The 11,056-nt window shown below is 39.0% G+C and overlaps 1 protein-coding gene and 2 non-coding genes across 3 annotated transcripts in view; 2 read left to right on the top strand and 1 right to left on the bottom strand.

The window, feature by feature from the left end:
* LOC103509881 (cactin) overlaps positions 1–11,056 on the top strand; it is a 32,527-nt gene that overhangs the window by 2,842 nt on the left and 18,629 nt on the right. The gene's annotated exons all lie outside the window — the stretch shown is intronic.
* On the top strand, positions 7,698–7,781 carry Trnas-aga. Its single transcript has one exon. It is a non-coding gene; the product is annotated as a tRNA-Ser (tRNA).
* On the bottom strand, positions 8,301–8,382 carry Trnas-aga. The gene has a single exon. It is a non-coding gene; the product is annotated as a tRNA-Ser (tRNA).

The following is an 11,056-nucleotide window of genomic DNA, read 5'->3' as shown; positions in this document are numbered from 1 at the left end:
GTATAGCGTTGTTGATTATTTCGTCGTACTAAAAACGAATACAGAAAAGTACTTTGAACGCATTTAAATCTCTACGACCAGACTGCTCATACAACTGTGACCCCCTTTCTTTAGCTCGCTAGTAAATTAAAAAAAAAAATTAAAACACGCTTGTTTCTCATGTTCCCTCCTCAGGTTAAAGCGTGCGTACAAGAGAGAGAAAGAGACGAGAGGGCAGAGAAGAGAAGAGATGAGCGTTAACGTAGCGCTCGGCAAGGAGGCCTCAGTTTGAAGAGTGGGCAGAGACAGGGAAGAAGTTCAGTTCCATTTGGAACAGGCTAGGACTGAGGAGTAGCAAAAGTAATACAAGAAGAGTAAGATTAAATAAGGAAAGGAATTTTTAATGGCGTCGAAATTTTCGTTCCCACTTAGAACCCGTTCTATGGGGTCGATCTATAACCCCATGACTTTCAATCATGATTATTTCGAATGTCCTGTAGGCAATGTAAGTTTCATAAATGTTCCCACTACTAAATACACCGATTTTTTTTCGAAAGACAATTGGGGAATTGGGTTCTTGGTAAGTAATACACCTTTGTTTGGAATTTTAATGCCTTGACTTTGGATCGAACCATGCACCTTCCGGAATCCAAGTTTACATCGCTCAACTCAGGTTGGTAATGTCTACACTGCATACTCGGGACCGTCAGACAAGACTTTGATACCCGCCTTTTTTTTGTATGGAGCAGTTGCAATTGGGAAATGGTTATTAATAAAAGGTCGATTCCTGACGTAAAAAGGTTGTAAAAAATCCAAATCTTGAGGTCCAAAACCGGAAAAGTACTTTAAAAGGTCGAAATTCAATTTTTAATTGCCGTCTTATGAAAAAGTGTCGAAAGACGCCCGTTGTGACGTCAGATTTCACGTCAATGCGCAGCAAAACGCTTGCGCACCAAAACAAACGAAAGCCAACGAGTCCTGAATTATGAACGTCATACGCCTACGGGAGGCTTTGCCAGCGACGATCAAACTTCACGATTTTACCGGTATTTTTTTAAATCGATTATATCTCGGGCTCTAAAGTCCCGTAGAAGAAAAAGAAAAATTCCGTTGGTCCTCATTTTTCCTGCCCTATGACTTTGAAACATCACCCAAGTAAGCGCAACTGATCTATTGAACACTAATAGCAGTAGCTTTCTGCTAACGTAGATGTACTCTTCAGTCTTATTCGACTAGTATAAATAAGCACTATCAAGTATGATTGCACAAATAATTTGAGAATTTGACCACAATAATAGTAGTAGCCTACTGCTGGAGTAAAGGGACTTTTCAGTCTTATGCGAGCAGTATAAATAGCACTATTATTATTATTATTATTACATGACTAACTCCCTCATTTGTTTTCCAGGACGGGCCAAACCTATCGACCTCCTCGCCAAATACATCGGGTCCGAGGCAGAAGTGGATGCTGTGGAGATGCACGAACCATACACATACCTTACCGGTCTGGCTATTAAAGATCTGGAAGACCTACTGGAGGATATCAAAGTATACATGGAACTGGAAAAGGGAGAGAATGAGGCGTATTGGAATGATATCAGTATTATTGTAGAGGATGAACTGCATGGATTGAGGAAACTGGAGAAACAAGGACACAGCGACCTGACTAGACGGGAAGGTAAGGCCACTCACTATCAGGTAGACCTGACACACTAACAGGTACACCTAATCGGGCCCACCTGTCAGGTCTACCTGATAAATGAGGAGCACACACACTATCAGGTAGACCTGATGGTCAGTGGCTGACCTAAGGGGCGTTTGTCGATTCCCCCGAATTTTTCATTTGTTTCTATTTCCGGTGTTCTATTCCCCCGATGAAATATTTGATTGAATGAAACTTTGCCTTGTCCAATCTCTTGTCCTCCTTTCCCAGTTCTGTTTTCATTCAGATCATTCCCACCGCCTCGCCAATCCTTCCATGGCTTCTTTTAAGCGGCAGGGATCTCCTGAAGGAACTCTTCCACCCAACCACTCTATCAACAATCGACAACAAAATATTTCAGATCATTCCCACCGCCTCGCCAATCCTTCCATGGCTTCTTTTAAGCGGCAGGGATCTCCTGAAGGAACTCTTCCACCCAACCACTCCATCAACAAAATGTCGAAACAAAATATTGTTGTCGAAACAAAATATTGCTCAGTCAAAAAGGAAAGAACATCAGTGAATCAGTGATAACTTCATCATTCAGGATATTGAGCCCCCAATCTAATCCAGTCCTGATGAGTTCTCTTTTTTGTTAAACAATGCTGGCTCTTAAGTTCGTGCTAAGCATAGTCTTAAGGCATTTGATTGGTCAATTTTGACTTGATACTGATCTAAGAACGATCATTATTGTTCATAAATACGAGTGTTAGGTCGGACAGCATTCAATTCCCCCGATTTTATACCGATTTCCCGAACTTCAAAACATTACTATTCGAAATCAAGGTTTTACATAGGAGTGAATCAGTGATAACTTCATCATTCAGGATATTGAGCCCCCAATCTAATCCAGTCCTGATGAGTTCTCTTTTTTGTTCGAGTGAATCAGTGATAACTTCATCATTCAGGATATTGAGCCCCCAATCTAATCCAGTCCTGATGAGTTCTCTTTTTTGTTCGAAAAAAAATCTATAGAACGTATCTATTTTAGAATATTATTTATCTTACCAAAACTCCGCCTATTTATGAGAGAAACACGTCGTAAAGTACAAAACATACAGTGTTACCAACCTATTATAAATAACAATATTAAATACCTTAGATGCAAGAAGAAAAAAACAAAGATACGAACGAAATAATAATATAGAAAAATTAATATTAAATAAAAACAACCCAGCACACCTGCTTCATGAACCTGAGGCAATGTTGGAGAGAAAAAATAAATTGAACTTTAATTTGGTATGTTGTGGACAGAATCAGGAGGAAATGGAAATTTTGTTAGCAGATTCCGGTCAAGTCTCGTCCACAATGAAGAAACACAAGTCAAAAAGTGTGTAAATTGTGTAATACCTACAGGTCAGTTGCTCTCCTCTAAAAACCATAGCAGAATCAGGAGGAAATGGAAATTTTGTTAGCAGATTCCGGTCAAGTCTCGTCCACAATGAAGAAACACAAGTCAAAAAGTGTGTAAATATTGTGTAATACAGGTCAGTTGCTCTCCTCTAAAAACCATAGTCCCATAGATTATTGAGTTAATTTTCAGCTTAAAAGAAAGTTAGTTAAAAGTATGGAATAGAGGCGTACAAACAAGTCTCAGACGGACCATTCAACACTGCCAACTTCCAAGTCTCAAAACCGCCAGTTTGTCCACAACATACATTCTATTATCTATAAAAAGCTGACCATACAAACTCACAGCACTATACATTTCTTAATCAGATAACAACCAAACGAACTTTGGCGGGTTTAAATTGAAATTAGAAAAAACGAAGACGAGGAATTAAAACGCGAAGAAAAAAATTAATAAGACGGTTATTAATAAACGATATTATTGGATGATTGGAAGAGATTGGTGATAATTATAGGGAACGATTTGAAGAAATGGAAATCATAAATATGGGTAATTATTTATCGATCTTTAGGCAGGATTGAATTCCAAGCACATGTAAGAACATTGGTCCTAGATGAGGCAGAAGTAGAAGAGGACCATGAACTGGAAGCATTCAAGGAAAATGCAGATTTGCAGAAAACATTGACAATATAGTTGCCATTCCGATTTCCGCAAAATATTTACATAAATAGTGTATTGAACAGAACTGCAAACACTGCTAATATGTATAAGCTCTTGAAGATTGTGGAAGGGTTGTTTTGAAGAGTCTTTATTTGTTCATTTTTAAATACCTTGTAGTCTTTCTACCCATATTTAATAATTATTATATATCTAACGAGTCGAAAATCGGAAGATTCCATTGTTCAAAATCTTCACAACTTTCTTCTTTCTATCAACTTACTAATGTTTTCGGACAACCCCAGAATAGCCCTTTGAAGCATACCGGTTTCACAGTGTAACCACCTTCTATACTGCGCCTCAGACGTACACAGATATAGGAATCATGCTGAATTCTTATTCGATTTGATACTGGTGCTGTTCTCTATCGGCCGCTCAAAGAATTTTTTAGTTTACTCTGTTTACTTTTTGCAAATCATAAATCTTATCAGTCGAGTCGTGACAACAGGTGATTTTTTGAGAGGATAGAATTTTTCCAAAAGTTTTTGCCAATTTAAATTAATTAAATTGTGTTTTTGTAAGAACCAGTTATATTTTTATGTGGCAAATATTCTTAAATTGCAATTGGTGCATAATTATTTGTGGATGGCAGAATGGTTTGGTCGTTCTGATCGCTAGAAGGTCTGGTTTCACTGTGTAACCGGTGTGCCACTCGTGGACCTGACTTTTACCAAGGAAACCCTATACTGCTATATGTAAGTATAGCTTGATTTCCCCACTTTTTTAATAATTTTAATTTTAACAATTTTAATTTTAATAAAGTGCAATACCGGTGCTTTATTAATTTTAGAGCAAGAAATTTGCCATAACCAGAGCCAAAAATATATTGTACTTTATTGGTACATCGTACAAAAAAAACTCTTCTAACATAGGTGGTTTTACCCCTTTCAAAGAAAACACACCCACACACCCACATTATTTATTTTCATTAGACAGAATAGTATACCCCTACTTTTATTTATTGTTTCAGGTCCAATTTATCAAAGTTTATATATATTTTGTTGTTTTATATAGGGGAAGTTCTGAGGAAAACTATGTCCACATTCAGCATACCGGTTTCACTGAGTAACCACCCCCCATAAAATGGGCGGGGTTGGGCGGGTGGGGCGGATTTTTTCAGAAACCTCATTTTTTATCATATCTGAACTAGGATTTTTGAGAAATTTTAAAAAATTCCCAAAATTTGAGGTCGCGTGCTTCAAAGGGATAGATTATAGAATTCGACCTAGATTTCACATACAACAACAGAATTATACATTCATCAACGCGAAGGGTTAAACAGTTAACACTCACCGAGGGTCCAGAACATGTAATAGAGTCATTAAGACTTCTTTCAGGTTTGTTGAAGACTTCTTTAAACTCACGCCGTATGAGCGCTAATATGGGCTTGATCAGGGCCGGATGTAGCTGCGTCTGTCTACGGGGTTTTAGGTCCTGGATGCTATGGCCATTTCCAGAATTTCACGTCCAATTCAAGATTCTGAGACCATTTCCAATTTTCCAGGATTTAAATTCATTAACTGTTTCCAGGATGACATTTAGCATTTCTAAAATTCCATTAGGTCCTATTCCAAGAATCTAAGACCATTTCCAGGATTAAAATTAATTATGTGATTCCAAGATGCTATGGACATTTTCAGAATGTTACGTCGAATTTCTAGATTCTATAAGACCATTTCCATTATTTAAATTCAATTTCCAAGTCCAAACTGATATGGAAATATCCAAGATTCTATCAGGTTTAATAGCTTCTAAAGAATCCTAGAAAGAAGGAGATCCCTTTTCAACCGTCCCTGACCGTCTGGAAGCTTGGGGTGTGCGTGAGTTCAACTCATTGAGTCATCATCACGGACACATTTTCCACCACCTTGTACATATTACTATCACTATTACAACTATTACTATCACTATTATTATCTACTATTACTTACTATTATTACTATTACTATGTATATTACTATTATAACTATGACTATTACTCTATTACTATGGATATTACTATTATGTTTCTTCTTACCTAATTTAATAATTTGTTGAGGGTTCTTGCACTGTTGAGGCTCGTACACACGAGTTTTACAAGCGAATGACTTCTGGGATTGTTTGGACGAATGGAGAGGTTTTCTTCATCGTTTTTGATGTGAGCTTTTTAAGCCTCCAATTGCCATCTTTTCACTCCAGTCTGCTATACCTAAAGTGATGCTGCCTGCAATATCCGTCTTGATTCTTGCTGGAGATCGTTCTTCTAAATTGACAGCCAAAATAAAGCACTACTTATATGTATGTATGTATGTATGTACTACTTATATACGGGATTTCTCTGAGATTTGGCATCGCGTCGTTCACGTCTGTTCTTCCTTCAGTGGCTGCATCTTTGGGTGTTTGGTCGTCTGGCTTGTAGGACTCCAGAGGTTTCATCAACTAACGAGTTTGTGTTGTCAGGTACACAGGTTTAGGATCAGGTATTCGTTGAATGCCCAGGTGAACTCTAGGGTCTTATCGTCCCGAAATCGGAGAGAGAAGGAAGACAGGATAGGAGAAAGCCAGCCGTTCCGAGAACGAACATTATCCCATCAGGATAAAATCCGCCCCGGGCGGGAATCGAACCCGCGGCCTAGTGCTTACAAGGCAGACGCACTACCTAGGCTGGCGGTATCTCCGTGAATAACTTGATATTCGGTGACTCACTTCAGGTAAAAGTTCATCTCGGATGCATTTCATACTTTGTATGTTGTATTTATCGCCGATCTGAAAATCCGCCCCGGGCGGGAATCGAACCCGCGGCCTAGCGCTTACAAGGCAGACGCACTACCAACTAAGCTAACTAGGCTGGCGGTATCCTGGCTTTCTCCTATCCTGTCTTCCTTCTTTCTTTGATTTCGGGACGATAAGACCCTAGTAGTTACAGTTCCCTCTGTCAAACCTCTTTAAAAAAAAAAAAAGTCCGGGAAGAAGGAGGATATCATGGCTGATAAACGTGAGGACATGATTCTCCAAAACAACCACTAAACTGTCGCCATACGTACGTAGGTACCTACTTTGTCCGTATACTAGATATTGTTCTTATAATCTAAACCTGAAAATTGCTACTTTTCTGTGGCGTAAAACCGTGAGAACTCTATTTGAGGATAAAATTCCATGCCTCGGCTGGGATCGAACCCACGCCCTCCTGTTTACCAGGCGAGCGTCTTGACCACTACGCCACCGAGGCCTTTATAAAAGTTTAAATTTTTTGTTATAAGTCCAGCCGTGTACGTATATCTAAGACATTTAATTAAGACATTACCAAGCACTTAGGTAATACATATAGGTACATATATTATGTACTTACATTATTACCTATATGTTTTCTATTATTATTTATGGACTTAGGTACCTACCTATCTATTGTATATTATTAACATGTTTCTTAAACATATTTATTATATGTATACAGTGTGACTCAGGGCTGTGTTCTTTCCCCCACTTCTTAAACAGCGTTATTTTAAGTACGTTACATATTTTAACACAAACTTTGCTTGAAGGCCGATGGAAATATGGGATAAGACAAGTAAAAAGGTTGACGAAAGCCTCAATTGACCTTCTGATTGCCTTCAGCCTAGTTAGCTTGGAGGGTAGCGCGTCTGCCTTGTAAGCGCTAGGTCGCGGGTTCGATTCCTGCGGGTCCGAGCTGGGGAATCACTGCTTTAATTTTTCTCTACGGTAACCCCCCTTCAACATTTTTATCCAAAAAACGCCGCTTCTGAGGGATTAAACCAGGATTCTAAAATCTATGGGTTTATAGCTTTAGCTTTGGAAAATCTCACCTCACTCCACTGATCTATGATATAGTTTCATTAAGTTTTGTGTAAACCGCAAGTAGAAGTATCCCTTGATTGAGCTTGTATGACTTTATAATATGCCGAAACTGTTGTCTAATAAGATTGCTCAATATGATGCATATATCCAAGATTCCAGTGGCCGAGTGGTTAAGGCGTCTGACTAGAAATCAGATTCCCTCTGGGAGCGTAGGTTCGAATCCTACCGACTGCGAAATATTTTTGGACGATTTTTGAAGAATCTCTTTTTTGTGTGTTGTGAATTTGAAATTCTGTATCATGAAGGCTAACAAACTAACAACGTTAAAAAGCATCACTTTGTTCAGTGTATGAGCCTTATATATATTTATGTCTTCGTTTCTTGCCCCATATGCCATATACCAGGATAAAATCCGCCCCGGGCGGGAATCGAACCCGCGGCCTAGCGCTTACAAGGCAGACACACTACCAACTAAGCTAACTAGGCTGGCGATTTTTTTTTCCTTTTTTTTTTTTTTTTTTTTTTTTTTGAACCATCCTAAATCATTACCTAATTATTTCCTTTGAAATGTTACCGCTCTTCTGTGATGAAATTTCTGATGTCTCTTGGAACGTTGAATGTACCAGCTCCTAAGTACCTATAACCCAGGGAAAAACTGTGGAAACAAAGGCACACAAAGACGGTGGGTCGGACGGAAGCACACATAAAAATGTATTTGAAAAAGTGAAACCAAATCTAAACCGGCCAAAAATATTTCGCAGTCGGTAGGATTCGAACCTACGCTCCCAGAGGGAATCTGATTTCTAGTCAGACGCCTTAACCACTCGGCCACGACTGCTTGATATCAAGTCAGGCCAAGTTAGCTTTATTTTAAAAGAGAACGCACATCTACCTGAGGTATCAGATGAGAATGTAAAAATAGAAAAAAAAAAACATAAAATATTCACAAAAAGTGTAAAGAGTATCAAATCGAGTGCCTCCAATATTGAACACAAAACACCAAAGATGTAAAGGTGAAAGTGAACGAGGCCACGTACAAAGTGATCACTGACGCACCACTCAACACAGACGCCATTCAAGTTGGAAATGATCTGAGCCATCAAGTAAGTCCCAAAGATGATGGAATGAAAAGAAATTTAGAGGACATTAAAGTGTAAAGAGTATCAAATCGAGTGCCTCCAATATTGAACACAAAACACCAAAGATGTAAAGGTGAAAGTGAACCAGGCCACGTACAAAGTGATCACTGACGCACCACTCAACACAGACGCCATTCAAGTTGGAACTGTTCTGAGCCAAGTAAGTCCCAAAGATAGATGGAATGAAAAGAAATTTAGAGGACATTATAGCGAAAATGAATTATGAGGAAAAGACATTTTCTTAGTTACCTACCTAGTTGTGAAAGAAAAAGAAGTGTGGATGAAAGATAGCAGGAACTTTAATTGTTAAGGTCTTATTGTCCCGAAATTGAAGACAGAAGGAAGACAGGATAGGAAAAAACCAGCCGTTCCGAGAACGAACGAACGTTCAGGATAAAATCGATCCCGCGGCCTAGCACTTACAAGGCAGATTACCCATTTCTAAACACTTGTGAATTTCCTAGGTTTAACATTCAAAATGCTCAGCGGTAAACGCAGTCTCGCAGTATTATCAATTGCAACTTAGATCGGTAATTACTCCACTTGAGTGCATTGATAAGAAATAGCATGATTGGAAAACGCTACTAGCCTACTGCTGGAGTAAAGGGACTTTTCAGTCCTAGGCGAGCAGTATAAATAAGCACTATTATTATTATTATTATTATTATTACATAGGTATATGTATATATGTACTTTGTATTCCTATGTATAGTTATGTAATGTACCTTGCTCCCAGTCTGCCACTTATGCTCTGGGAGGAAGACGTGGGTCAAGTTTTACCTAGGATTGAATTTCACTACTATTGTCTAGATTTCTAGAATACTCTTATAGAAGTCCTCCCTGGGTGCTCCTAGGGAAACAATTCTCCTCCTCATTCTCCTTCTTAATCTTCTCTTTTTCCATATTCCTTTCTCCTCCCTCCACCCTCTTGGGCGTTCCTAAAAACTCTCTTCCTCCTCCTTCTTCTCCTCCTCCTCCTCCTCTTCTTAATTCTATTCCTCCTACTTCTTCTCCTCAACCTCGTTCTTCTTCTTTTACTTTTCCACCTCCTCCTTCTTCTCCTCAATCTCTTCCTTCTTTTCCACTCCACCTCGTTCTCCTCCTCCTCTCTATATTCTCTCCTTCGATATCCGACCCCCCGGTTCCGTAATTTCTCCTCCTCCCAATCCCCTCCTCAACTTCTCCTAATACTTTTTCGTGTCAATAAAGTTGTTATGATTTCGTTACAAAGTTTCTAATCGGGCGCTTTCATCTACATTCGAAACAAACTACAGTCTACAGCTCTATTAGAAATTAGAAACAACAGCAGGTATGACAGGAAAACTGCGGGGAGGCATTCAGTGTGAGGGCCTGGTTGTAAAATAAGAACACCTACAGGAAAAAGAGTGCCTATTATGTTTTATCGTAAAAAAACGTATAATATATATCCGTATTTTATTTTTATTATTACTTAAACATTTGCGTAAGAATGTTTTCGATTTTCATTCATAAATTTCATCAAGGAAGGCAGGTTTTCATTGATGCGTTTTTCAATCATGCGGTTTCTTATCAATGCACTCAAGTGGAGTAATTACCGATCTGAGTTGCAATTGATAATACTGCGAGACTGCGTTTACCTGAGCATTTTGAATGTTAAACCTAGGAAATTCACAAGTGTTTAGGAATGGGTAATCTGCAATCTGCCTTGTAAGTGCTAGGCCGCGGGATCGATTTTATCCTGAACGAATAATGTTCGTTCTCGGAACGGCTGGTTTTTTCCTATCCTGTCTTCCTTCTGTCTTCAATTTCGGGACAATAAGACCTTAGCAATTAAAGTTCCTGCTATCTTTCATCCACACTTCTTTTTCTTTCACAACTAGGTAGGTAACTAGAAAATGTCTTTTCCTCATAATTCATTTTCGCAATAATGTCCTCTAAATTTCTTTTCATTCCATCTATCTTTGGGACTTACTTGGCTCAGATCATTTCCAACTTGAATGGCGTCTGTGTTGAGTGGTGCGTCAGTGATCACTTAGATAAAATCCGCCCCGGGCGGGAATCGAACCCGCGGCCTAGCGCTTACAAGGCAGACGCGCCACCAACCAAGCTAACTAGGCTGGCTTGGACTTCTTTTAGCGTACATCTTTCCTTGGAGATTGGTTTTTCGGAGCTTGTATTTTGTATCATTTCTCATTATGTAATACTCGTATGATGGGGTAAAAAAAAGGTTACCTTTTCTATGCAACCTCCGTGGCCAAGTGGGTATCACTCAGCCTCGTGAGGACAATTGAGTAGCTACTTTAATCGAGTAGCGACCAGTGGCGGCATTACAAGTCTAAGAAACGAGCGATAGGTAATAAATATAATGATTGAGTAAATGAAAGACTTGTAATA

The sequence above is a fragment of the Diaphorina citri genome, unplaced genomic scaffold, assembly GCF_000475195.1.
Source record: "Diaphorina citri unplaced genomic scaffold, Diaci psyllid genome assembly version 1.1 scaffold540, whole genome shotgun sequence".
NCBI lineage: Eukaryota > Metazoa > Arthropoda > Insecta > Hemiptera > Psyllidae > Diaphorina > Diaphorina citri.
This window is presented reverse-complemented; position numbering and strand designations above follow the sequence as displayed.